Source organism: Elephas maximus, chromosome 3 (assembly GCF_024166365.1).
Source record: "Elephas maximus indicus isolate mEleMax1 chromosome 3, mEleMax1 primary haplotype, whole genome shotgun sequence".
Lineage (NCBI taxonomy): Eukaryota > Metazoa > Chordata > Mammalia > Proboscidea > Elephantidae > Elephas > Elephas maximus.
The window spans coordinates 188553875-188581129 of NC_064821.1; the positions used below are offsets into that span (position 1 = coordinate 188553875).

The 27255-nt window shown below is 40.4% G+C and overlaps 1 long non-coding RNA gene and 1 pseudogene across 4 annotated transcripts in view; both read right to left on the reverse strand.

Annotated features, from left to right (window-relative positions):
* Positions 1-5412, reverse strand: part of LOC126071455 (small proline-rich protein 2D-like) — a 29264-nt pseudogene extending 23852 nt beyond the window's left edge.
* A 124-nt stretch (positions 5413-5536) lies between these two features.
* The window catches only part of LOC126073658 (uncharacterized), a 372441-nt gene continuing 350722 nt past the window's right edge, over positions 5537-27255 (reverse strand). Inside the window, exon 5 of one of the 4 annotated variants that reach the window (XR_007516815.1) lies at positions 5537-5565. This is a non-coding gene — a long non-coding RNA (uncharacterized LOC126073658). Of the gene's footprint in view, positions 5566-21315; positions 21374-27255 lie in introns of those variants that run through there. The other 3 variants (XR_007516810.1, XR_007516806.1, XR_007516808.1) reach the window with 3 other exon arrangements.

The following is a 27255-nucleotide window of genomic DNA, read 5'->3' on the forward strand; positions in this document are numbered from 1 at the left end:
AGCTCAGCTGCTAACCAAAGGTCAACAGCTCAAATGAACCAGCCGCTCCTTGGAAGCCCTACAGGGCAGTTCTACTCTGTCCTATAGTGTTGCTATGATTTGGAATTGACTTGACTGCAACGGGTTTGGGTTTTTTTGGTTTAATGCTGACACTATTCTCAACAAAGCCATTACTCTCATTTAAAGGCCCTTTTGGACCCCTTCCATTAGGGCATGTGTCCCACCTGAGTCTCCCAAAACACTGAGCTTCTTTTGTCATATCCATCTACATTTAGTGGACTTCCCACTCATCTGCTTCACCCTGGAATGTGCAAGTTATTTAAAAAGTGAGACTGTTCTTCCCTATTATACATTCAGGATGTGCCCTGAAACCTGGGACAGAGCAGATCCTAAGTAAGTATTTGTTGAATACTCTCAGGGAGATGAGCACAGCATGGAAGCATCAAGACAGTGATGCACAGGGTGAGTGTTGCTTTGTGTTCAAAGATGTCTGACAACCAGCAGACAATCTCATGGAAGAGGCTATGTCCTGGAAAATTGAATGTGGTTGGTTATGCATTCCAAAGAGGAGACCATCGGTGCCAAGGGCCAATGATTTTCCAGATATCGGTTTTGGATTAGTCTTTCCACTACATTGGCCCTTCCAAAAACATGGAAATTCTTTTTGTTTCCATCAATCAAGTTCATCCAAGATAAAAATAATTGGGTCCTCTGAGGAGAGGAGAAACTTAAAGAAGATCCAGATCTCTTCTTTCCTAGTCAGGCATCCCCAGGGCTTCACATGACACAATTTCTAACCCTGTTTCTGCCTTTTCATCCTCCTTGGACCTATGTGCTCGGTAGTTTGGTTGGGTAGATCCAGAGAACCTTTCCTAACATGTGTCTGAGCACCAGATTTCCATAGGTAAACTCAGAGAGAACTGGCTTTGTGTCCAGCCTGGTAACATGGAGGCTCCTATTGTTGCAGTGTTAGTTGTGGTTGTGGTTGAGGGAATGGAAGGTTTTTAGTCATTGAGAGTGAAGAAGGTACTAAATGCATACGGGCCTCTCCTCTCTCGGTATTTAAGTTAGTCATCTAAGCTTCTGAGGTTTAACTGAAAAAGAGCACATGTGAAAAGCTTGTTTCTACAGGCCTCCTGGTGTTGTCGTTCTCTTAGTCCCAAGAAAGATTCCTAAGAGCAGCAGCAAGAAAAACTGCCCCTTCTCACTTCTTCTTTGATACTTTAGCCCTGACTCTGCCTCCTCAAGTAAACAGAACTGGTACTTCCCAATAAAGCAGAAGTAACACATTTGCTGTCGTCCTCCTTACAATCTCCAGCTCCTAGGGCTGAAGACTTCAAGAAGAGATATGTCATTTCAGTCATCAGTCACCCCCATGTTAGCCCACAATATCAATGTCTGTAAAAACAAAGATGGATTCTGTATCTGATAAAATACCAGAAACTCCTCAAAACTCCACTGGACACTGACCACCATTTGCACAAAAACGTGAAATATCCTGATGTGCCCAGCACCATAAGTTCAGTGTTGCTGGACCCTAGGGTGAGAGCGAAAGAATGCAGGGGAAGGAGTTAGAGAGACAGGCATCAATCTGACCATAAAGGACCTTACATTTCATGCTAAGAAACTTGACCTTTATTTTGTAGGAGACACAAAGCCAGAGAAAGATTTTAATCAGAGGGAGTGAAATCTGCAATTATGAGAGCTCACTTTACATACTGTGGACAACAGAAAAGGTGAGGCTGGAGGCAGAGAGAGGTTAGACTGCTATCATCAAAATCCATCTGAGACCTGACAAAGATCAACAAAGGCAGCATAAGTGGGAATGGTGAGAGCAGATCAGAGTCCAGGACCACGGAATATATAGTAATATTGGACCCTGACACAATCTACTTTGATTCTACCAACACCACTGCACAGGTCTCAAAATGTATATGATATATTCCTTGCCATCGAGTTGATTGCAACTCATAATTGGACCATAAGACACGGTAGAACTGCCCTTGAGTTTTCCAAGGCAGCAAACTTTATGGAGGCTGACTGCGATATCTTTCTCCTACAGAGGGGCTGGTGGGTTAGAACTGCTGAACTTTCGATTAGCAGCTGAGCACTTAATCACTACAACACCAGGGCTCCTTACATGAGATATACAGAACCCTGATAACCATGGCATGCCTTACTATAGCCAGTGGTGTGAAGAGACATGTAAGTGACCCTCTTTTATGGAAAAAAAAATTATAAAAGCCCTGAACTATGTAGGGTAAATTTGAAAATTACAGTGTTACTTTGATGTTAGTACCATGTGAATTGTTTTTATAACAGTTTAGCAGTGAGATATTGAGAGTGGACCTTGGCTGCTACTATGCTACTGACAGAATAATTTATTGCTCTTAGATTGCTGAAATTGAAAAAACAGGTTCTAGATCATGTCTTCTACTCCACAGATCATTTTTAGGTGTTTACTATGTGCCAAACACTTGATTAGATGCTGGATATGCAATGGAGGAAAAGTCAAGAAAGATTCCTGTCCTCAGGGATCTTATATTCTAATGCTAGATATAGGCCGATATGATGTAAACTGACAAATAATTAAAAACTATGATTTTTTTTGTATTTTACTTATTCCATTGTCATGTGGACCAAAAACTATCTATACCCTGCACCATAGTAATATACAAAAAAAATTTTAAGAAGATTCAATTAAAATTATGTCCTATTTGATTGTATGTTCACTAAGGATGATATGTAGATTTTTAAGAATACATTGGCCTAATGTTTCCCAAGTCATGTTCATCAGAACACTCCAATCTGAGCACAAATGATTACATGGTCCTACAGGAAAAGCTATATTCCAAAACACCATCTTGTAGCTCTAAGCAGTGACTTGGTAAAAAAGGAATCTGCTTTACTTTACATTTCAACAAATAATTTCCTAGGAGACTTTATCCAACATAACAATTAACATCCACCCAAAAGAGTTGCCTCCTCCCACCAATTGGGGAATCAGAGTCTTAGTCTGTTAATTGGTCACCATCAGGGTTATCAGAAAAATTCATATTCACAGGAGGACTCCTTAGTTCAAAGGACTGGATGCAGTGCCTGGGCTGTATTGGTGAAGCTTTATCTATTTCTAAAAGGCAGTCTGGGAATTGCTGTCTCCAAGCTCTGCCCCTGTTGTGCCTTGACAGAGCTGCCCCTTCATCCTATATCAGGAGTACATGAGAAGCTTAGTACAGCAGAGCAAGAAAAGCATGGGTATGAATCAGGGTCAGATTAACCAGTATGCTAGGTAGACACGATCTTCATTGAGTCTACTTACTAATTTGTAGTGCACAACATCACCTGTTTTACATCACAAAACAGGTGAAACCCTGATGGCTTAGTGGTTAAGTGCTACAGCTCCTAACCAAAATGTCAGCAGTTTGAATCCACCAGGTGCTTCTTGTAAACTCCATGGGGCAGTTCTCTTCTGTCCGATAGGGTCGCTATAAGTCAGATTCAACTTAACAGTTTGTTTTTGGTTATACTGGTGTTAAAAAAAAAAAAAAGCAAAAAAGTGACTAAATTAAGAGTCAAGATAGTGGTTACTGATAGTGGTAAAGGAAACAGCATCTTTTGAAGGGTTGGTAATAATTCTCTTTCTTAACTTTGGGTTTCCTTCCATGAGTGCTCAACTTAGAATTATTGGCAATATAAGCTCAAGTTTATCAACATTCTGAGTGTGTTGGTTATGTTTCAAAAAAAAAAAAAAAACTGTTAACATTTGTTTTCATTATTCACAAAATAGAAATAAAAAAAGCTGTCAAGAATATTAGACTAAAGTCCTTTTCAAGAGTTTACCATTAATGACAATCACCTGGAGTCATTCCGTGTAGCCTTGTATAAACTCTACCTTTCAACATTCTTTTTAGAGTTTGGACCACAACTTGTACAAAATTTCCTGTGTAATTTTGCCAGCTATAATATGATGAGAATTAATAGATTAGATTTACCTTTAAGATAGAAAAACTAACAGACTTACTTTTTATTTGCTCACCACTCAAAATAAGCTTTTATTTTGTAAGAGTTTTAATTTATTCCTCACTTCTTTTCATCTCTTTTGGTAATAGCTTTGAACAAACATATGTATTATTAGTCAAAATGCTACACAAAGGAAAAAAATATCTGATAGTAGAGTATTAATCCAAAATTTTAAGCATTTGACCATCAGCATAATAAAACTCTCAAACCTTGGATGAATACCAAAATTATTATTATGTCCTGCAGACCCAACCTCTCTAACCTCATTTGGTGACACTCTCGTCTTCATTGCTGTTTTTTTTGCTGCTGTATTTCTCTGCCTTGGGTCTTGCTATTTCCTCTTATTGGCACAATCTATCCTAGATATACCCATGGCTTACTCTTCTGTTCATTCATGTCTCTGCCCAAAACGTCACTTTGGAAGAACCTTTCTAAACAATATTCTCTCAAGTACACCTCATGCGTACCACTCTCAGTTCTCCTCCATGACCCTATGCAGCAATCTCATTTCTATTGCTTAATGACAAGGACTCTGTTTGGTCACCAGTGTCTGTATCTCCAGCATGTAGAATATTGCCTAGCACATAATAGGCAAATAGAGAGTGTTTGTGAATCAGTTAATTAATCTCTATGAGTATATTGACCTGAAGACATTCTTTCCATATTTTACAGAGGAGGAAATAATACGTGAGTTAGTCAAAGTAACTTCTTAGGCTCACACAGGTATGAAGTTGTTGAAATGGGTTTAAAACCACTAAAATAATTATTTGATATAACCAGTCAAAAAGGCACGTCTCAATGTTGTGAAAGCCTCAATCTAAAACTTAAATTCATCTGATGGACTTTCATTTCATGTAGTTGAAGAAAGAGTGTAAAAAAGCCAAATGAAAACAAAACCAATGTAGGCTCAACCACGAAACATGTATTTTATTGAAGAAGCAGAAACAGGACACAGCTGTTTATAAGATAGAGATCACTGCCTAAATTAGATCACAGATAGATGCCAAAAACATATGAGACAAGCTTTAATGCAAGAGTGTAGACCTTGATCCTGTCCCTCATTTTCCAGCAACATGGTGTCAACATGGTATCTAACCCTTTTTCCTGTCAGCTCTCGTCTCAGGAGGAAGGTTACGGAAGATGCAGCCTGTCACTACGGCTGAGGGAGGAAGATGGAGTCCAGTGACTGGAAAGAGCCACTAGATCTCATTGATTCCCGATTCTGATGAATTCTGGTGCTGTTACTCGCTCTTGGGGACACACTTCTGCTGGCATGGCTGGGTAGGGCACTGCACAGGTGGGCATGGTGTAGGAGGGCAATACACAGGTGGACATGGCTGAGGAGGGCAAGGCACAGGTGGGCATAGCTCTGGGCACTTCAGAGGTGGGCATAGCTCAGGACACTTTGGGGGTGGACATGGCTCTGGGGCACTTTAGAGGTGGGCATGGCTCAGGACACTTAGGTGGGCACACCACAGGAGGTGGCAGGCAGGGCTGCTTGCACTGCTGATGATAGTAAGACATCTTTCCTGAGTCTCTGGGAATCTGAAAAATGAACAGATGACAGTGTTTAGTGTAGTAACACTCTTGCTGGCTAAGCAAGTCACTATCTTTCAAATGAGCTCGCTCAATATTCCTCAAGTCTCCAACAAAATCTTCATAACTGTGTAGCTTTTGCCTCTTCCCTTTTAGCATCGTTTCCTGTTATGCATTGAATTGTGTTTCCCAAAAATATGTTGGAATTTTCACCTGTATACTTATGGTGGAAACCCTGTTGGCATAGTGTATAAGAGCTCTAGACACTAATCAAAAAGTCAGCAGTTCAAATCCACCAGGAACTCCTTGGAAACTCTGTGGGACAATTCTACTCTGTCCTATAGGGTCGCTGGGAGTCAGGATCCACCGATGAGCAACTGGTTATACCTATGGTTGCAATCCTATTTGGAAATAGAGTTTTCTTTGTCATGTTAATTAAAGCATACCTGAGTGGAGTAGGTTCTAAATCTAATCACTAATCACTTCTGAGCTTTAATAAAGATCAGATTAGACACGCAAATGCATACACAGCAGAAGACAGATATTACGTGAGGATCATCTGAAAGTTAAGCAATCAAGGAACACCCAGCCCTACCAAAAAGGAAGGAATCAACAGGGCTGAGACCCTGATTTGGACTCTTAGCCTCCAAGCTGAGAGAATATAAATTTCTGTTCTTTAAAGTCACCTACTGGTGCTGTCTTTGTTACAGCAGACTAGGACACTAAGAGACTTCCCATCACCTCTTATTCTTTTTTGGCATTTTTCTCATTCTGCCATTTCTAAAAACAGAAATAGATCCTATATTGAAGCAGCCCTATGATGTGGCTAAATTTCAATATTATCCAGAGAAAGGATACCGACCTTGCTTAACTTCTGAGCAGTTCCAAAACTAAATTGCTACCAACGTCATCTGCCATGAGACCCTGACTGAGAGTTTAACTGATCTTGCCATGAGTTTTTCAAGAATTGCAAAAGCTCAGATACAGCTATAAGGGTAGTACCTAGAGAAACAAATCTTTGGAAACAGATTGAAATATGGGAGAGGACTTCATTTCATATTCCTTATTCTTCTTCCTATAAGATTGTCCCTTTAACTTCATTTCCCATATGAACCTCAAGATAACTCACCAAAGAGCAGCTAAAATATCTTATAATTATACCTGCCTCCCACAAAATTTATCATCTTGATTTCCACAAAACTTAAGCATTATTTTCTAAAGAAAAGTCCTTTCTACCTCCAGTTAAAATCCTCATACTGCCCAATTACCCAAAAATGCCTTGCAAGTATTGCACTCACCACAGTCTCAAAGCCGGTGCCTATGTGAGTGTCAACAGGATGGCAGCAGGGTGGTAGAGTGTCCTGTTATAAGGACCAGCAAGCCCTTTAAAGGAGACGTGGGATGATGCATTGATTTCTCAACCAGAATGCCATCTGCATGCAATTCCAAAAATGACTTGCTACACTCATGCTGATTATCACAAAATTTCCTTGTCCACCATCGTCCTCACCTGGCAAGTGTGCAGGGATTTGCTTGAGACCTTGTCTTAGAAGGTGGAGCCCATGTAATGTGAGGAATATGAGAATTCTCCAACTGATAGCTGATAGAGTGGGTGTCTTCCCCCAACTTCCCAGCTCCCCAGGTTCCTTGGATATAAAATTTGCTTCCCCATTCACCCTCTTGCCCAGCATCTAATTTTGTACCTGGGAAGCGGCAAGTATGGTTTGGGAAGACTGGCGTCTGAACACATCTCACTCCTCACCCAAAGATTTTGTTTTTAATACATTTCTCCCTTTTCTACAGCCTTTTATCATTAGGCTTCTTTTCTTGATCACTAATACGCTTTCAGAAACCCTGATGGCATAGTTCTTAAGGGTTACAGCTGCTAAGCAAGAGGTCAGCAGTTCGAATCTGCCAGGCTTTCCTTGGAAACTCTATTGGGCAGTTCTACTCGGCCTTTTAGGATCTCTATGAGTCAGAAACAACTCGACGGCAGTGGGTTTTGGTTAATAGGCTTTAACAAGACCAATATCATCTCTCAGATTTCTAGGCCATAAGAATCACATGCTGGGGGATTTCCCTATGGCTCCATGTAGTGCAGATTTACATACTGACCTGTATCTGTGGCTTTCATAACCATTAGCCACTGTGGTACTTCAGAAACCCAACTTCCTTCTCTCCCATTTTCTTAAAACGATTCAGTATCTGGGCTGCAGCCATTTAAAAGCTTTTGCATTCATACTTCCTAAATTTTGGCGCTTATTTCCCCTACATAATTCAATCCAGTTGTCTTCCTCTCTGGTATTCAATGTTTACTGGTATTCAATGTTTAAGTAGTATTTAGTGTTATATGCCACTAATTTGTTAACCTCCCTAGAGCCTATTTCCATCAGCTCTAAATTAGAAACAGTAATAATATCACCTCAAAAGGCTGGTATAAACACATTCTCTCCAGTAACAATACTCCTCCCAAACTTCTTTGCAGGGGCATTCAATGCCTATGCCTTTCTCTGGAAGACCTTCAATACAACAACTACAGTAGTTCTCAACTGGAGTATGTTAGTAGATTAGAAAAATAAAATATTTTCTTTTGACTGTATATGGGAGGAATTCCTTAAGAACAAGGGTAACTTAGCCTGGCAAATCGAAGATGAAACCACAGAGCTCTGTTCTCTCTCATGATATCCAGGAAAGACAGCATGGGGCCAGCTGTTTCTCCATAGCACTACCAGACAGAAAACAGATTTCAACAGGCTAATAATCTTGTTTACAATTAGGAAAGTGACTCTTTTCAGAGGTGCCAGAAGGAACAGGGATGTCTTTGCAATATGTGAGATACTCATACAACATGTTACTTCATATTGAAATTCTAGGAATTAGAAGTGGCATGTGCTCTGGATACAGGAAATATTTCAGGAATATATGACATAAAATAGATTTATCAACTTTAGACTTGCTTGTCTTGCTTCCTTTGAGGTTCCTATTTCAGGAATAAATATTGGATTCCAAAAGTTACCTGATAAAACATTTGGTTTATACATGAAGTATGGTAGAATAGAGGGAAGGCTAGATTTTCTTAAGAAAGGGATTACTAATGAGCATTTACAACCCTAGAGAGAAAATGATTATCTCTGGTTGTACAAAGCAAAGAATCAAAGGGAAGATTGTTCATTCCTATCAAAAACGTGAGCACCTGAAGAGTTTGTAGGTATTAAATCTTTGCAAATCATGTACTAGTTACATGAAGATTGCTGGCTGCTTTCCAATAAACTTATTATTGTTAGTTGCCAGTCGAGTCTATTCCAACTTATGGAAACTCATATATGCACAGTAGAGCCGTTACTTTAAGAAGTAGATCACCAGGCCTGTCTTCCAAGATGCCACTCACTGGGTTCCAACCACCAACCTTTCAGGTCAGCAGTGTCACACAAACTTATTGCACCACAATGGAATTCAAGACACCTAAAAAAATTAATACTAAGTACTTAATATTATCTAATGGAATAACTTCAAATTTCTTCCTTTTTCTCAAAATAATTTACTCACTACAGTTTTTCTATCTCATAAAAAAAAAAAAAACTCTCTGTAAATCTGGAACAGTCTCCAACACCACCCTCTTTATTTTCCTGATATTTGGTTGTTGGTAAGACCCGACCAGTTTTCTCTCAAATATCCCCCCTTCTGGGTTTTGTTGGATTATTTTGATGTTACTTAATTTGTTCTTCTATTTTCCTCAGTAAATTGGAATTTAGACCTAAACTGCAAATCATGCTAAGTGAATGAAGCTAATCTCAAAATACTACATAATGTAGAGTTCCATTTATATGACATTATGGAAGATGCAAAACTCTAGGGACAGAAGCTTGAACAGAGTATACCAGGGACTGGGACCAGGAGGAGAAAGGCTATATATAAGAAATAGAGAAATTTGAAATTACACCTTAATAAAAATTTATATCTAAAAATAAGACTAAATGGGTGTGGGAATAACATCCTTAAGGACTGAAAGTCTTCTTATTGCAAAAATGTCTGCTTTGCTCAACCTAATCAATATAGCATAGGTGTCTTAGGGAGATAAATACTCAAATTTCAAAACAAGCCATAGCAACCTGGCTTCAGTCCCACAAGTCTACTAAAAATACTCCTTCTAAGTTCTACTATATCTTTCTAACCATCAAACTAAATGAGTATTTCCCAGTTTTTATCTTCCTGGGCTTCTCTTCTTCTGAATTTCACAATGTCAACCAATCTGTCTTTCTTTAAACTCCCTACTTTTTGGTTTCCATGATGTCTATTTCCCTGATTCTCCTCAACCTGTGCCTGGTCCTTGTTCCCCATGGTTTGAACATCTTCCTCCAAATGTCAAATAGTTCCCAGGCCCATGACTCTTTCCACCTTATGCATTCTCTGGTTATGATCCCAACCACTCTTTTAATTTAACAGCCACAAATCTGTTGTTAACTCCTACATCTCCATTTGCATTCCAGAGATCACTTCAGATTTAAGTATGCCTTTGCCTGCTGAAATCTCTATCCATATGTCCTCCAATTATCAACTGACTCTCTTTCCTACAAATGAGAAACATCTCCAGTGTTCTCTATCTTGTGCACCTCCAGCCACTCAATGACTTCAGTTATTTTGACTCTTTTTTTCCTATACTATGCCCCATTTATCCAATCAAATATCTAGGCTACCAGTTTGACATCATAAACATTTCTGAAATTCATTTCCTGTCTGCTATGCTAACTAGCCCAGCCTAGTTCAGGACATCCTCATCTCAGGCCCTGGTTATTACCATAGCTTCCTAAATTCTCTTCCCCATTATTGCTTGATTCAAAGCCAGCTTCTGCACTGCAGCCAGAGTGATCCATTTAAAGTGCAATCTATATCACTTGCATGCTTAAAGTGTCAGGTCCATTATACAGACATTTCTTCACCTCCACGTTCATACCTTGCTACTCCATGCCTTGAACTGTATGCTGTTGTAATATCAGGGCTCCTTGTAATTTTTCTCACGAGCCATTTTTTTTCTTCTGCTCAGTGCATTTATTCACTATGCCTGCGATATACCTTCTTCTTGCTATTTTTACCTGGCTAATGCTGACATTGGAGCCCTGGTGATGCAGTGGTTAAGAGCTCAGCTGCTAACCAAAGGTCAACAGCTCAAATGAACCAGCCGCTCCTTGGAAACCCTACAGGGCAGTTCTACTCTGTCCTGTAGTGTCGCTATCAGTTGGAATCTACTTGATGGCAAAGCGTTAGCTTTTGGGTTTTTTTTTTGTTTTTAATGCTGACACTATTCTCAACAAAGCATCACCCTCAATGAAAAGCCTTTTGGAACTCATCCACTAAGGCATGTGTCCCGCCTGAGTCCCCCAAAACAGAGAGTTTCTTTTGTCATATCCATCTACATTTAGTGGACTTACCACTCATCTGCTTCACCTGGAATGTGCAAGTTCTTTAAAAACTGAGACTGTTCTTCCCTATTATACATTCAGGACATGGCCTGAAAACTGGAACGGAGTAGATGTTGAGTAAGTATTTGTTGAATATGCACAGGAAGACTGGCGCAGCGTGGAAGCATCAAGAGAATGATGCACAGAGTGAGTGTTGCTTTGTGTTCAAGCATGACTGACGACAAGCAGACAAACAATCTCATGCAAGAGGCTGTGTGCTGAAAAATTGAATGTGGTTGGTTATACATTCCAAATAGGAGACCACCTATGCCAAGGGCCCATGATTTGCCACATATCTAGTCTTTCCACTGTGTTAGCTCTCCCAGAAACATGCATCCCCTGTAGCAATCGGAATTACAAGTAGCAGAATTAGATTTACTCCTACACAAAGATCTCCTCATCTCTCCTTGATGTAAATCTTACGGAAATTCTTTTTGTTTCCATCAATCAAGTTCATCCAAGATAAAAATAATTGGGTCCTCTGAGGACAGGAGAAACTTAAAGAAGACCCAAGCCTCTTCTTTCCTAGTCAGCCATTCCCAGGGCTTCACATGACACAATTTCTGACCCCTTTCCTGCCTTTTGTTCCTCCTTGCACCTATGTGCTGGGTGGTTTGGTAGGGCAGATCCAAAGAATCATTCCTAATATGTGTCTGAGCCCTGATTGTTGTCCAACTTGGTACCACGGATGCTCCTGTGGTTGCAGTGTTAGTTGTGGTTATGGCTGAGGGAATGGAAGGTTTTTAGTCATTGAGGGTAAAGAAGGTATTGGATGTGTATGGGCCTCCACTCTCTGGGTATTTAAGTTAGTCATCTAAACTTCTGAGGTTTAACTGAAAAAGAGGACATGTGAAAACTTGTTTCTACAAGCCTTCTATTGTTGTTCTCTTAGTCCCAAGAAAGATTCCTAATAGGAACGGCAAGAAAAACTGCACCTTCTCTCTTCTTCTTTGATACCTAAGCCCTGACCCTGCCACCTCAAGTAAACAGAACTGGTACTTCCCCAAAAAGCAGAAGTAACACATTTGCTATCTTCCTCCTTACAATATCCAGCTCATGGGGCTGAAGACTCCAAGAAGAGATATATCATTTCAGTCATCAGTCATCGCCATGGTAGCCCACAATATCAATGTCTGTAAGAACAAAGATGGATTCTGTGTCTGATAAAATAACAGTCCTCCTCAAAATTTCCCTGGGCACTGACCACCATCAGCATAAAGACATGAAAATATCCTGATGTGCTCACCACTGTAAGTTCAGTGTGCTGGGCACTGGCCTGTTGTTGTTGTTGTTGTTGTTAGGTGCCATCGAGTCAGTTCCAACTCATAGCGACCCTATGCACAACAGAAAGAAACACTGCCCAGTCTTGAGCCATCCTTACAATCATTTCTATGCTTGAGCTTATTGTTGCGGCCACCGTGTCAATCCACCTCGTTGAGGGTCTTCCTCTTTTCCGCTGACCCTGTACTCTGCCAAGCATGATGTCCTTCTCCAGGGACTTATCCCTCCTGACAACATGTCCAAATTATGTAAGATGCAGTCTCGCCATCCTTGCTTCTAAGGAGCATTCTGGCCGCACTTCTTCCAAGTCAGATTTGTTCGTTCTATTGGCAGTCCATGGTATATTCAATATTCTTTGCCAACACCACAATTCAAAGGCATCATCTCTTCTTCGGTCTTCTTATTCATTGTTCAGCTTTCACATGCATATGACGCGATTGAAAAACCATGGCTTGGGTCAGACGCACTTTAGTCTTCAGGGTTCATCTGTGCTCTTCGACACTTTGAAGAGGTCCTTTGCAGCAGGTTTGCCCAATGCAATGTGTCTTTTGATTTCTTGACTGCTGCTTCCATGGGTGTTGATTGTGGATCCAAGTAAAATGAAATCCCTGACAACATCCATCCTTTCTCCATTGATCATGATGTTGCTCATTGGTCCAGTTGTGAGGATTTTTGTTTTCTTTATGTTGAGGTGTAATCCATACTGAAGGCTGTGGTCTTTGATCTTCATTAGTAAGTGCTTCAAGTCCTCTTCACTTTCAGCAAGCAAGGTTGTGTCATCTTTATAACATAGGTTGTTAATGAGTCTTCCTCCAATCCTGATGCCCTGTTCTTCTTCATATAGTCCAGGTTCTCATATTATTTGTTTAACATAAAGATTAAATAGGTATGGTGAAAGAATACAACCCTGATGCACAGCTTTCCTGACTTTAAACCAATCAGTATGCCCTTGTTCTGTCCAACAACTGCCTCTTCGTCCATGTAAATGTTCCTCATGAGCACAATTAAGCGTTCTGGAATTCCCATTCTTTGCAATGTTATCCATGGTTTGTTTTGATCCACACAGTCGAATGCCTTTGCATAGTCAATAAAGCACAGGTAAACATCCTTCTGGTATTCTCTGCTTTCAGCCAGGATCCATCTGAAATCAGCAATGATATCCCCGGTTCCATGTCCTCTTCTGAAACCAGCCTGAATTTCTGGAGGTTCCATGTCGATATACTGCTGCAGCCATTTTTGAATGATCTTCAGCAAAATTTTGCTTGCTTGTGATATTAACGATATTGTTCTATAATTTCCACATTTGGTTGGGCCACCTTTCTTGAGAATAGGCATAAATATGGATCTCTTCCAGTCAGTTGGCCAGGAAGCTGTCCTCCATATTTCTTGGCATAGACGAGTGAGCACCTCCAGTGCTGCATCCGTTTACTGAAACATCTCAATGGATATTCCATCAATTCCTGGAGCCTTGTTTTTCGCCAATGCCTTCAGAGCAGCTTGGACTTCTTCCTTCAGTACCATCGGTTCCTGATCATATGCCACCTCTTGAAATGGTTGAATATCGATTAGTTCTTTTTGGTATAACGACTCTGTGTATTCCTTCCATCTTCTTTTGATGCTTCCTTCATCATTTAATATTTTCCCCATGGCATCCTTCGCTATTGCAACTCGAGGCTTGAATTTTTTCTTCAGTTCTTTCAGCGTGAGAAACGCCGAGCATGTTCTTCCCTTTTGGTTTTCCATCTCCAGCTCTTTGCACATGTCGTGATAATACTTTACTTTGTCTTCTCAAGAGGCCCTTTGAAATCTTCTGTTCAATTCTTTTACTTCATCAATTCTTCCTTTTGCTTTAGCTGTTCAATGCTCAAGAGCAAGTTTCAGAGTCTCCTCTGACATCCATCTTGGTCTTTTCTTTCTTTCTTGTCTTTTCAGTCACCTCTTGCTTTCTTCATGGATGAAGTCCTTGATGTCATTCCACAACTTGTCTAGTCTGCAGTCACTAGTGTTCAATGCATCAAATCTATTCTTCAGATGGTCTCTAAATTCAGGTGGGATATACTCAATGTCATATTTTGGCTCTCGTGGACTTGCTCTGATTTTCTTCAGTTTCAGCTTGAACTCGCATATAAGCAATTGATGGTCTGTTCCACAGTCGGCCCCTGGCCTTGTTCTGACTGATGATAATGAGCCTTTCCATCGTCTCTTTCAACAGATGTAGTCAATTTCCATCTGGTGAGATCCGTGTGTATAGTCGCCATTTATGTTGGTGGAAGAAGGTATTTTCAATGAAGAAGCCGTTGGTCTTGCAAAATTCTATCATTCTATCTCCGGCATTGTTTCTATCACCAAGGCCGTATTTTCCAACTACTGATCCTTCTTCTTTGTTTCCAACTTTTGCATTCCAATCGCCAATTATCAATGCATCTTGATTGCACGTTTGATCAATTTTAGACTGAAGCAGCTTGTAAAAAATCTTCTATTTCTTCATCTTTGGCCCTAGTAGTTGGTGCATAAATTTGAATGATAATTGTATTAACTAGTCTTCCTTGCAGGCATGTGGATATTATCCTATCACTGACATGTTGTACTTCAGGATAAATCTTGAAATGTTCTTTTTGACAAAGAATGCAACGCCATTCCTCTTCAAGTTGTCATTCCCAGCATAGTAGACTATATGATTGTCTGATTCAAAATGGCCAATAGCAGTCTATTTCAACTCACTAATGCCTAGGATATCGATGTTTATGCATTCCATTTCAGTTTTGACGATTTCTAATGTTCCTAGATTCATACTTGGTACATTTCAGGTTCTGATTATTAATGGATGTTTGTAGCTGTTTCTTCTCATTTTGAGTCATGCCACATCAGCAGATGAAGGACCTGGAAGCTTTACTCCATCCACATCATTAAGGTCGACTCCACTTTGAGGAGGTAGCTCTTCCCCAGTCATCTTTTGAGTGCCTTCCAACCTGGGGGCTCATCTTCCAGTACTGTATCAGACAATGTTCCGCTGCTATTAATAAGGTTTTTGCTGGCTAATGGGTTTCAGAAGTAGACTGCCAGGTCCTTCTTCCTAGTCTGTCTTGGTCTAGACGGTCAGCTGAAACCTGTCCTCTGTGGGTGACCCTGCTGGTATGTGAACACCAGTGGCATTGCTCCCAGCATCACAGCAACACACAAGCCCCCACAGTACGACAAACTGACAGACACGTGGGGAACCCTAGCCTGAAAAGGACAAAATTCAGGGGACGAAGCTAGACAGGCAGGCATCAATCAGACCATAAAGGACCTTACACGTCGTGCTAAGAAATTTGGCCTTTATTTTGTAGGAGACACAAAGACAGAGAAAGATTTTAATCAGGGAGAGTGAAATCTGTGATTATGAGAGCTTACTTTAATCATAGTGTGGACAATGGAAAAGGTGAGGCTGGAGGCAGAAAGAGGTTAGAGGCCTAGCCTCAAAACCCATCTGAGAACTGACGAAGACAAACAAAGGCAGCATAAGTGGGAATGGCAAGAATAGATCAGAGTCCCAGACCATGGAATATCTAGTAAAATTGGACACTGACACAATCTATGTTGACTCTAACAACACCACTATCCAGGTCTTCAAACGTATATGAGATATTCGTTGCTGTCAATTTGATTCGAACTCATATTGGCACCATAGGACAGAGCAGAACTACCCTTAAGGTTTGACTCCAATGCATAGCAGCACCATAGGAAAGAATAGAACTGCCCTTGAGCTTTCCAAGTCTGCAATTGTTACGAAAGTACACTGCCATTTCTCCTACAGAGGGGCCAGTGGGTTAAAACTGCCCACCTTTTTTTTTTTTAATTTTTATTGTGCTTTAAGTAAAAGTTTAGAAATCAAGTCAGTCTCTCACAAGAAAACTTATACACACCTTGCTAAAAAAAAAAAAAAAAACCGAACCCAGTGCCCTCGAGTAAATTCTGACTCATAGCGACTGTATAGGACAGATTAGAACTGCCCCACAGAGTTTCCAAGGAGCGCCTGGTGGATTCCAACTGCTGACGCTTTGGTTAGCAGGTGTAGCACTTAACCACTATGCAACCAGGGTTTCCTACACCTTGCTACATACTAGCAATTACTCTCCCCATAATGAGACAGCCCGCTCCCTCCCTCCACTCTCTCATTTTGTGTCCGTATCACCAGCTTCTAATCCCCTTTACCCTCTCATCCCCCCGCCAGGGAGGAGATGCAAACAGAGTCTCAAGTGCCCACCTGATCTAAGAAGCTCACTCATCACCAGCATCCCTCTCCAACCCATTGTCCAGTCCGATCCCTGTCTGAAGAGTTGGCTTTGGGAATGGTTCCTGTCCTGGGCCAACAGAAGGTCTGGGGGCCATGATCACAGGGGTCCTTCTAGTCTCAGTCAGACCATGAAGTCTGGTCTTTTTACAAGAATTTGGGGTCTTCATCCCACTGCTTTTCTGCTCCCTCAGGGGTTCTCTGTTGTGTTCCCTGTCAGGGTAGTCATCTGTTGTGGCCGGGCACCATCTAGCTATTCTGGTCTCAGGCTGATGTAGTCTCTGGTTTATGTGGCTCTTTCTGTCTCTTGGGCTTGTAATTACCTTTTGTCCTTGGTGTTCTTCATTCTACTTTGATCCAGGTGGGTTGAGACCAATTGCAGCACTGTTACAATAGCAAAAAGATGGAAGCAACCAAGGGTTTCCATCAATGGATGAATGGACAAATAAATTATGGTATATTCACACAATGGATTACTACACATCGATAAAGAACAGTGATAAATCTGTGAAACATTTCAATTAACATGGAGGAATCTGGAAGGCATTATGCTGAGTAAAATTAGTCAGTTGCAAAAAGACAAATATTGTATAAGATCACTATTAGAAGAGCTCAAGAAATAGTTTAAACACAGAAGAAAATATTCTTTGATGGTTACGAGAGGTGGGAGGGAAGGAGGGCTGGAGAGGGGTTTTCACTAATTAGATAGTAGATGAGAACTACTTTAGGTGACGGAAAGCTAACACACAATACAGGAGAGGTCAGCACAACTGACCCAAAAGCAAAGAAGTTTCCGGAATAAACTGAATGCTTGTAAGGCCAGCGTAGCAGGTGTGGGGGCTTGGGGACCATGGTTTCAATTGGCATAATGAAATCTATTAAGAAAACATTCTGCATCCCACCTTGGAAAGAGGCATCTGGGGTCTTAAATGCTAGCAAGTGGCCATCTAAGATGCTCACCTTTTGATTAGTAGCCCAGCACCTAATCATTTCACCGCCAGGGCTGCTTATATGAGATATACAGAACCTTAATAACCGTGGCAGGCCTTACTACAGCCAGTGATGTGAAGAAAAAAACAAGTGACCATCTTTTACAGAAAGAGAAAAGAAAAAACATGAGCTATGTAGGGTAAATTTGAAAATTAGAGTCAGTTATGTGGATGTTAATACCATGTAATTTGGTTTCATAACTGTTTAGCAATGAGAGATCGACAGTGGACTTTGGCTGCTACTGTGCTACTAACAGAATAATTTATTACTCTTAGATAGCCGGAATTGAAAATAGAAGATCTGGATCATGCCATCTCCTCAACCCATCATTTTTGGGGTTTACTATTCGTTAGACACTTGTTCAGATGCTGGTCGTGGCAATGGAGGAAAAGTAAAGAAGGATTCCTGTCCTCAGGGATCACACGTTCTCATGGCAGATATACGCCAAAATAATATAAACCGACAAATAGATAATTACAAATTATAATAATGTTTTTCCTATTTTACCTATTCCATTGTCATGTGGACCAAGAGCTATTTCCTCTAACATAATATTAAAAAAAGAAAAAATTAAGAAGCTTCAACAAAAATTACGTCCTATCCAACTCTTGTTTGCTAAGGATGATATGTATATTTTAAAAACTACATTGGCCTAATGTTTCCCAGGACATATTCAACAGAATACTTCAAGCTGAGCACAAATAGTTCCATGATCCTGTGAGTAAAGGAAAAGCTATATTCCAAATCACCATCTTGTAGCTCTGAGCAGTGACTTGGTAAAAGAGGAATCTGCTTTACCTTACCTGTCAACAAATAATCTTACTAGGAGACTTTATCTAACACAACAAGTAACATCAACCAAAAGACACGGCCCTTCCCACCAACTGGGAAATCAGAGTGTTAGTCTGTTGATTGGTCACTGTTGGGGGACAGCCTCAGCAAGGGAAGACCCTCACTGTGCATCCTGCCAGATAATCCAAAGAACTGACACTTAGCCCTTTCCAGATTCATAGGTCTATTCAGAGAAAATTACTTACACAGGCAAGCAGCTGCTTTCTCCAGTGGCGGCTGGCTGGAGTATTTTCCTCAACCACCTAGCAAGGGACCCAAGCTGATATATCATTCCAGCTGGGACCAAGGCTCATCGTTTTCTCCCATGTCCTTGGGCAGTCAGTGTTCCCAGGGACTTCAGGCCAAGGCCCAGATATTTTCCTTCTTGTTGCTAAGGTATTCTTCCGCCTTGGCCGCTGGCCCAGTCATGTCCCTCCTGGCCTTATACCTTAGCCCAAGTCCATCCCAAATTCAGCCCCAGCATGCTTTGTGGAAGAGCAAAGCTGATTCCATTAGGGAAGGTTTGCATATAGATGAATAGCACTACCCTACAGTCACCATAGTGTTGTTGGAAAAATTCTTATTCACAGGAGGACTCCTTAGTTCAGAGGACTAGATGCAGTGCCTAGGCTGTATTTTTGTAGCTGTATCTATTTATAAAAGCCAGTCTGGGAATTGCTGCCTCCAAGCTCCACTGCACTTGTGCCTTGACAGAGCTGTCCCTTCATCCTATATCAGGAGTACATGAGAAGCTTAGTACAGCAGAGCAAGAAAAGCAGGGGCATGAATCAGGGTCGGATTAGCCATTATACTAGGTACACACGGGCTACAATGAGTTTACTTATTAATCTGTATCGCACAACTTCACCTGTTTTTCACCACACAAATTCGTGGTTATGCGCTACATCTCCTAACAAAAAGGTCAGCAGTTTGAATCCACCAGGTGCTTCTTAGAAACTCTATGGGGCAGATCTACTCTGTCCAGTAGAGCCACTATGAATCGGAATCGACTCAACACTTTGTCTTTGGATGTATTGGTGTAAAATATATACACACAAAAAAAAAAACAAAACAGAAAGAAAAGCAACAAAGTGATTACATTAAGAGTCAGGATAGTGGTTACCTCTAGTGGTGAAGGAAATGCAGGGTCTTTTGAAGGGTTGTTAATATTCTCTTTCTTTACTTTGGGTTTACGTACATGAGTACCCAATTTAGAGTTATTAACCATGAAAGCTCTAATTTATCAACCTTCTGTCAAAAATATTAGACTAGAGTCCTTTTCAAGAGTTTACTATTAACAACAACCACTTGGAGTTATTCCACGCAGCCTTGTATAAAGACTACGCTTCAACACTCTTGTTAGAGTTTCGATCACAACAAGTACAGAATTCCCTATACAGAAATGCTGGCTTTAATATGATGAAAATCAATAGATTTGATTTCCCTTTAAGATAGGAAAACAACTAGACTTACTTTCCATTTGATCAGACTTTAGAATAAGGTTTTATTTTGTTAGAGTTTTAACTTATTCGTCAGTTCTTTTCATCTCTTTTGGTAATAGCTTTGAACAAACCTGTATTTTTACTCAAAATGTTATACACACAAAAAATACATATGATATTAGAGTATTATTATAAAAATTTAGGCATGTGACCATCAGTATAATATAGCTGTCAAACCTTGGATGAATACCAAAATTATTACTATGTCCTATAGGCCCAACGTCTCTAACCTCATTTGCTGACACTCTCATCTTCGTTGCTGTTTTTTTGCTGCTATATTTCTCTGCCTTGGACTTTGCTATTTCCTCTTATTGGAACAATCTATCCTAGATATACCCATGGCTCACACTTCTGTTCATTCATGTCTCTGCCCAAAATGTCACTGTGGAAGAACCTTTCTAAACAATCTTCTCTCAAGTACACCTCATGTGTATCACTCTCAACTCTCCTCCATGCCCCTCTGCAGAGCTCTAATTTCTTCTACTTAATGACAAGGACTCTGTTTCGTCACCAGTACCTGTATCTTCAGCATGTAGCATATTGCCTGGCACATAATAGGCAATCAGAAAACATTTGTGGATCAGTTACTTAATCTCTACCTGTATATTAAGCTGAAGACATTCTTTTCGACATTTTAAAGAGGAGGAAATGATACCTGAGGTAGTTGAAATAACTTATTAGGGTCACACAGGCTAGGATGTTGTTGAAAAAGGTTTAAAACCATTAAAATACTTATTTGATATACACAATCCAAAAGACACATCTCAAGCAAGATTGAATTGAGTGATGGGAAAGCCTGAATCTAAGACTTCAATTCGTCTGATGGACATTCATCTGATGTAGTTGAAGGAAGAGTGTAAAAATGCAAAATAAAAACAAAAGCAATGTAGGCTCAACCATGAAACATGTACTTTATTGAAGAAGCAGAAACAGGACAAACTGTTTCCAGGATTGAGATCACTGCCTAAATTAGATAACAGATGCCAAAGAGAAATCAGGCAAAGCTTCAGTGCAAGAATGTAGACCTTGAACATGTTAATCATTTTCCGATAATATGGTCTCAACTTCAGGATGTAAGCCTTTTCTCTGTCAGCTCTTGTCTCAGAAGGAAGGTTAGGGAAGATGCAGTCTGTCACCATGGCTGAGGGAGGAAGAAGGAGTCCAGAGACTGGGAAGAGCCGCTGGATCACATCATTTCATGATTCTGATGAACTCTGGTGTTGTTACTTGAATTTGGGTACACACTTCTGCTGGCATGTTTGGCATGGCAGCACAGGAGGGCATTTCTGTTGGCATGGTGGAGGAGGGCAACACACAGGTGGGCATGGCGGAGGAGGGCAACACACAGGTGGGCATGGTGGAGGAGGGCAACACACAGGTGGGCATTTCACAGGGCACTTAGGTGGGCACACCACAGGAATTGGCAGGCAGGGCTGCTTGCACTGCTGCTGATAGTAAGACATCTTTCCTGAGTCTCTGGGAATCTGCAAAATAAACGCATGACAGTGTTTACTGTAGTGACACTCTTGCTGGCTAAGCAAGACAGTATCCTTTAAATGAGTTCAGTCAATATTCGTCTAGTCCCCAACAAAATCTTCATAACTGTGTAGTTTTCCCCTCTTCCCTTTTAGCATCGTTTCCTGCTATGGATTGAATTGTGTTTCCCAAAAATATGTGTTGGAAGTCTCACTCCTATACCTATGGTGAAAACCCTGGTGGCGTGGTGGATAAGAGCTACAGCCACTAACCCAAAGGTGGGCAGTTCAAATCCACAGGGGCTCCTTGCAAACTCTGTCAGGCAATTCTTTTCTTCTCTATATGTCACTGGAAGTTTGAATCCACTCAACCGCTAGGGGTTATGCCTGTGGTTGTAATCCCATTTAGAAATAGAGTTTTCTTTGTCATGTTAATCAAAGCATACCTGAGTGGAGTGGCTTCCAAATCTAATCACTTCTGATTTATATAAAAGACCAGATTAGACACAGAGATGCATACACAGGGGAAGACAGACATCACGTGAGGATCATCTACAAGTCAAGCAACCAAGGAACACTCAGGCCTACAAACAAGGGAGCAATCAACAGCACCGAGACCCTGACTTGGACTGTTAGCCTCCAGAACTGCAAGGATATAAATTCCTGTTCTTTAAAGCTACCTATTTGTGTTGTTTCTGTTACTGCAGACCAGGAAACTAAGAGACTTCCCATCATCTCTTATTCTTTTTTGGCATTTTTCTCACTCTGCCGTTTCTAAAAACAAAAGTATATCCTATATTGAGGTAGCACTAGGTAGGGCTGAATTTAAATGTTATCTAGAGAAAGGATACCCAACGTGCTAAACTTCTGAGCAATCCCAAAACAAATTGCTACCAACATCATCTGCCAGGAGACCCTGACTGAAAGTCAAACTGATCGTGCCATGGGTTCTTCAGGAAGAACTGCAAATATTCAAGTGAAGTTCTAAGGGCTAGTACCCAGAGAAGCAAGTCTTTGGAAACAAACTGAAATGTGGGACGGGACTTCATTTCTTATTCCTTATTCTTCTTCCTGTAAGACTATCCCTTTAACGCCATTTCCCATATGAACGTCAACAAAGCTCACCAAGAGAAGCCAAATTATCATATAATTATACCTGCCCTCCACAAAATTCATCGTCTAGGTTTCCACAAAGCCTAAAGCATTATTTTCTAAAACAAAAGTCCTTTCTACCACCAGTTAAAATCCTTATACTGTCCAATTGCCCAACAATGCCTTGGAAGTATTGTACTCACCACAGTCTTAAAGCTGGTCCCCAACTGAGTGTCAGTAGGATGGCAGCAGGGTGGTGGAGTGTCCTTTTATAAGGGCTAGCCACCACGTTACAAGGGGAAGTGGAATGATGCACTGATTTCTCAACAAAAATGCCATCTGCATGCAATTCCAAAAATCACTTACCACACTCATGCTGATTATCACAAAACTTCCTCATCCACCATCCTCCTCACCTGGGCAACTGCCCAGTGATTCACTTGAGACTTTGTCTTAGAAGATGGAGCCAGTGTCATGTGGCAGGTGAGGAATATGGGAGTTCTCCAACTAAAAGCTGGCAGAGTGGTTGACTTCCCACAAATCCCCAAACCCCAGGTTCCTTGTACATAAAATTTGCCTCCCTGTTCACCCTCCTGCTCAGCATCCAGTTTTGTACCTGGGATGCAAAAACTATGCTTTACCAAGTCTGATCTGAACACATTTACTCCTCACCAAAAATTTTTAATTTTAATACATTTCACCCTTTTCGACGGCCTTTAGTTATTAGGCCTCTTTTCTTGAGCACTAATAGGCTTTAACAAGACCAGTGTCATCTTTCAGATATCTAGGCCATTAGAGTCACACGCTGGGGCTTTCCCTATGGCTTCATGTAGTGCAGATTTACATACTGACCTGTATCTACGGCCCTTATTACCATCAGCCACTGCGGCCTATCAGAAACCCAAAGTCTTTTTCTCCCATTTTCTTAAAACAACAGTTCATATGTCGGCTGCATCCACTAAGAAGCTTTTGCATTCATACTTCCAAAATTCTTGGCACTTATTTCCCCTACATAATTCAATCCAGTTGTCTTCCTCTCTGCTATTTAGTGTTATACGCCACTAATTTGTTAACCTGCCTAGAGACTATTTTCATCAGCTCTAAATTAGAAACGGTAATAATATCACCTCAAAAGGTTGGTATAAAAAAACTGAATGAGAATATGTACCTAAATACGTAGCATAATACACATTACATACTGACTTCTAAAGGATTATTGGCAAGGTATAAAAACAATTATCCATAATAATTAACCAGCAGTCACACAAATGTTCGGATACATGTTCAGATAAACTGTGAGGCATTGGCAGGTTCTAAAGCAGTTTAGAAGGCACAAACTCGAAAACATCCTCAATGCCTACACATTCTTTCCAGTAAGAATACACCTCCCAAGTTTCCTGTACGGGCATTCAGTGCCTATGCCTTTCTCTGAAAGACCTTCAATACAACAATTACAGTAGTTCTCAACTGGAGTATGTTAGTGGACTAGAAAAATAAAATATTTTCTTTTGACTGTATATGAGAGGAATTCCTTAAGAACAAGTGTAACTTAGCCTGGCAAATTGAAGATAGAAACCACAGAGCTCTGTTCTCTTTCATGTTATCCAGGAAAGACAGCATGGGGCCAGCTATTTCTCTATAACACTAGCAGACACAGAACTAATTTCAACAGGCTACTAATTTTGTTTGCGATTAGGAAAGTGACTCTTTTCAGAAGTGCCAGAAGGTACAGGGATGTCTTTGGAACATGTGAGGTACTCATACAACATGCTATTTCATATAGAAATTCTAGGAATTAGAAGCAGCATCTGCTCTGGATACAGGAAATAATTCAGGAATATAAGACATAAAACATATTTATCAACTTTAGACTTGCCTTGCCTCCTTTGGGGTTCCTAATTCAGGCATTTGTATTGGATTCCAAAGTCATCTGATAAGTTATTGGGTTTATAAATAAAGTATGGTGGAATATAGTGTGGGGGGTTGATTTTCTTAAGAAAAGAATTAGTAATGAACATTTACAACCCTAGAGACAAAAATGATTATCTCTGGTTATACAAAGCAAAGAATCAAAGGGAAGATTGTTCATTCCTATCAAAAATGTGAGCGCCTGAAGCACTTGTAGAAATTAAATCTTTGCAAATCATGTACTAGTTACACGAAGGTTGCTGGCGGCTCTCCAATAAACTTGTTATTGTTACTTGCCAGTCGAGTTCATTCCAATTTATGGTGACCCATGTGTGCACAGTAGAGCTGTTCCTTTAAGAGGTAGATTGCTAGGCCTGTCTTCCAAGATGCCTCTCCCTGGGTTCGAACCACAAACCTTTCAGGTGAGTAGTGCCACACAAACTTTTTGCACCACCCACGGACTTCATGACACATAACAAAATTAATAATAAGTACTTAATATTATCCAATAGTGGAATAACTTCAAATTTCTTCATTTTTCTCAAAATCAATTACCTACTATACTTTTTCTATCTAATAACGCTCTTTAAATCTAGAACAGTCTCCAACACCACCCTCTTTATTTTCCTGATATTTGGTTGTTGGTAAGACCCGACCAGTTTTCTCTCAAATATCCCCCCTTCTGGGTATGTTGGATTGGTTATTTTGACGTTACTTAATTTGTTCTCCTACTTTCCCCTGTAAATTGAAATTTAGACCTAAACTGCAAAACGCACTAAGTGAAAGAAGCCAATTCCAAAACACTACATAATGTCAAGTTCCATTTATATAACATTGTGGAAGATGCAAAACTCTAGGGACAGAAAACTGAACAGAGTATGCCAGGGACTGGGGCCAGGAGGAGAAAGGCTACGTAAAAGAAAGAGAAATTTGAAATTACACCTTAATAAAAATTTATATCTAAAAATAAGACTAAATGGGTGTGGGAATAACATCCTTAAGGACTGAAAGTCTTCTTATTGCAAAAATGTCAGCTTTGCTCAACCTAATCAATATAGCATAGGTGTCTTAGGGAGATAAATACTCAAATTTCAAAACAAGCCATAGCAACCTGGCTTCAGTCCCACAATTCTACTAAAAATATTCCTTCTAAGTTCTACTACATCTTTCTAACCATCAAATTAAATGAGTATTTCCCAGTTTTTATCTTCCTGGACTTCTGTTCTTCTGAATTTCACATTGTCAACCAATCCGTCTTTCTTTAAACTCGCTACTTGTTGGTTTCCATGACGTCTATTTTCCTGATTCTCCTCAACCTGTGCCTGGTCCTTGTTCCTCATGGTTTGAATTTCTTCCTCCAAATGTCAAATAGTTCCCAGGCCCATGACTCTTTCCACCTTATGCATTCTCTGGTTATGATCCCAACCACTCTTTTAATTTAACAGCCACAAATCTGTTGTTAACTCCTACATCTCCATTTGCATTCCAGAGACCACTTCAGATTTAAGTATACCTTTGCCTGCTGAAATCTCTGTCCATATGTCCTCCAGTTATCAACTGATTCTCTTTCCTACAAATGACAAACATCTCCAGTATTCTCTACCTTGTATACCTCCAACACTCAATGACTTCAGTTATTTTGACTCTTTTTTCCTATACTACGCTCCACTTATCCAATCAAATATTTAGTCTATCAGTTTGGCATCATAAGCATTTCTGAAATTCATTTCATCCCTTCTATGCTAACTAGCCTGGCCCTAGTTCAGACCATCCTCATCTCTGGCACAGATTATTAACATAGCTTCCTAACTCATCTCTCTTCCCCAGTCTTATTTTATTGAAAACCAGCTTCCGCTTTGCAGTCAGAGTGATCCATTAAAAGTCAAATTTATGTCACTTGCATGCTTGAAGTGTCAGGTCCATTATACAGCCCTTCCTTCCCCTCCGGCTTCATTCCTTGTTACTCCATGACTAAACTGCATGCTGTTGTAATATCAAGGTCCTTGTAATTTTTCTCACAGGCCTTTTTTTTTTTTTTCCTTCTGCTCAGTGCATTTATTCACTATACCTCTGATAGACCTTCTTCTTGCTATTTTTACCTATCTTATGCCGACATTGGAGTCCTGGTGATGCAATGGTTAAGAGCTCAGCTACCAACCAAAAGGTCAGCAGTTCAAATCCACCAGCCACTCCCTGGGAACCCTATAGGGCAGTTCTACTCTGTCCGATAGTATTGCTATGAGTTGTGATCTACTTGGTGGCAAAGGGTTTGGTTGTTTTCTGTTTGTTTGTTTGTTTTGGCTTATCACTGACACTATTCTCAACAAAGCCATCACTCTCAATGAAAAACCCCTTTGGGCCCTTTTCACTAGGGCATGTGTCCCACCTTAGTCTCCCAAAATGCTCTGAGCTTCTTTTGTCATATCTATCTACATTTAGTGGACTTCTCACTCATCTGCTTCACCTGGAATGTGCAAGTTCTTTTAAAAGGTAGACTGCTCTTCCTTACTACTACATATTCAGAACATGCCCTGAAACCTGGAACAGAGTAGGTGCTGAGTAAATATTTGTTGACTATGCACAGGAAGCATGCACAACATGGACGCATCAAGACAGTGATGCACAGTGAGTGTTGTTTTGTGTTCAGATATGACTGATGACAAGCAGACAATCTCATGGACGAGGCTGTGTCCTGAAAAATTGAATGTGGTTAATTATACATTCCAAAGAGGAGACCACCTATGCCAAGGGCTCATGATTTTCCAGATATCTGGTCTTTCCACTGTGGTAGCCTTCCCAAAAGCATGCATCCACCTGCAGCAATCAGAATTATAAGTAGCAGGATTAGATTTACTCCTAAACAAAGAGTTCCTCACCTCTCCTTGATGTAA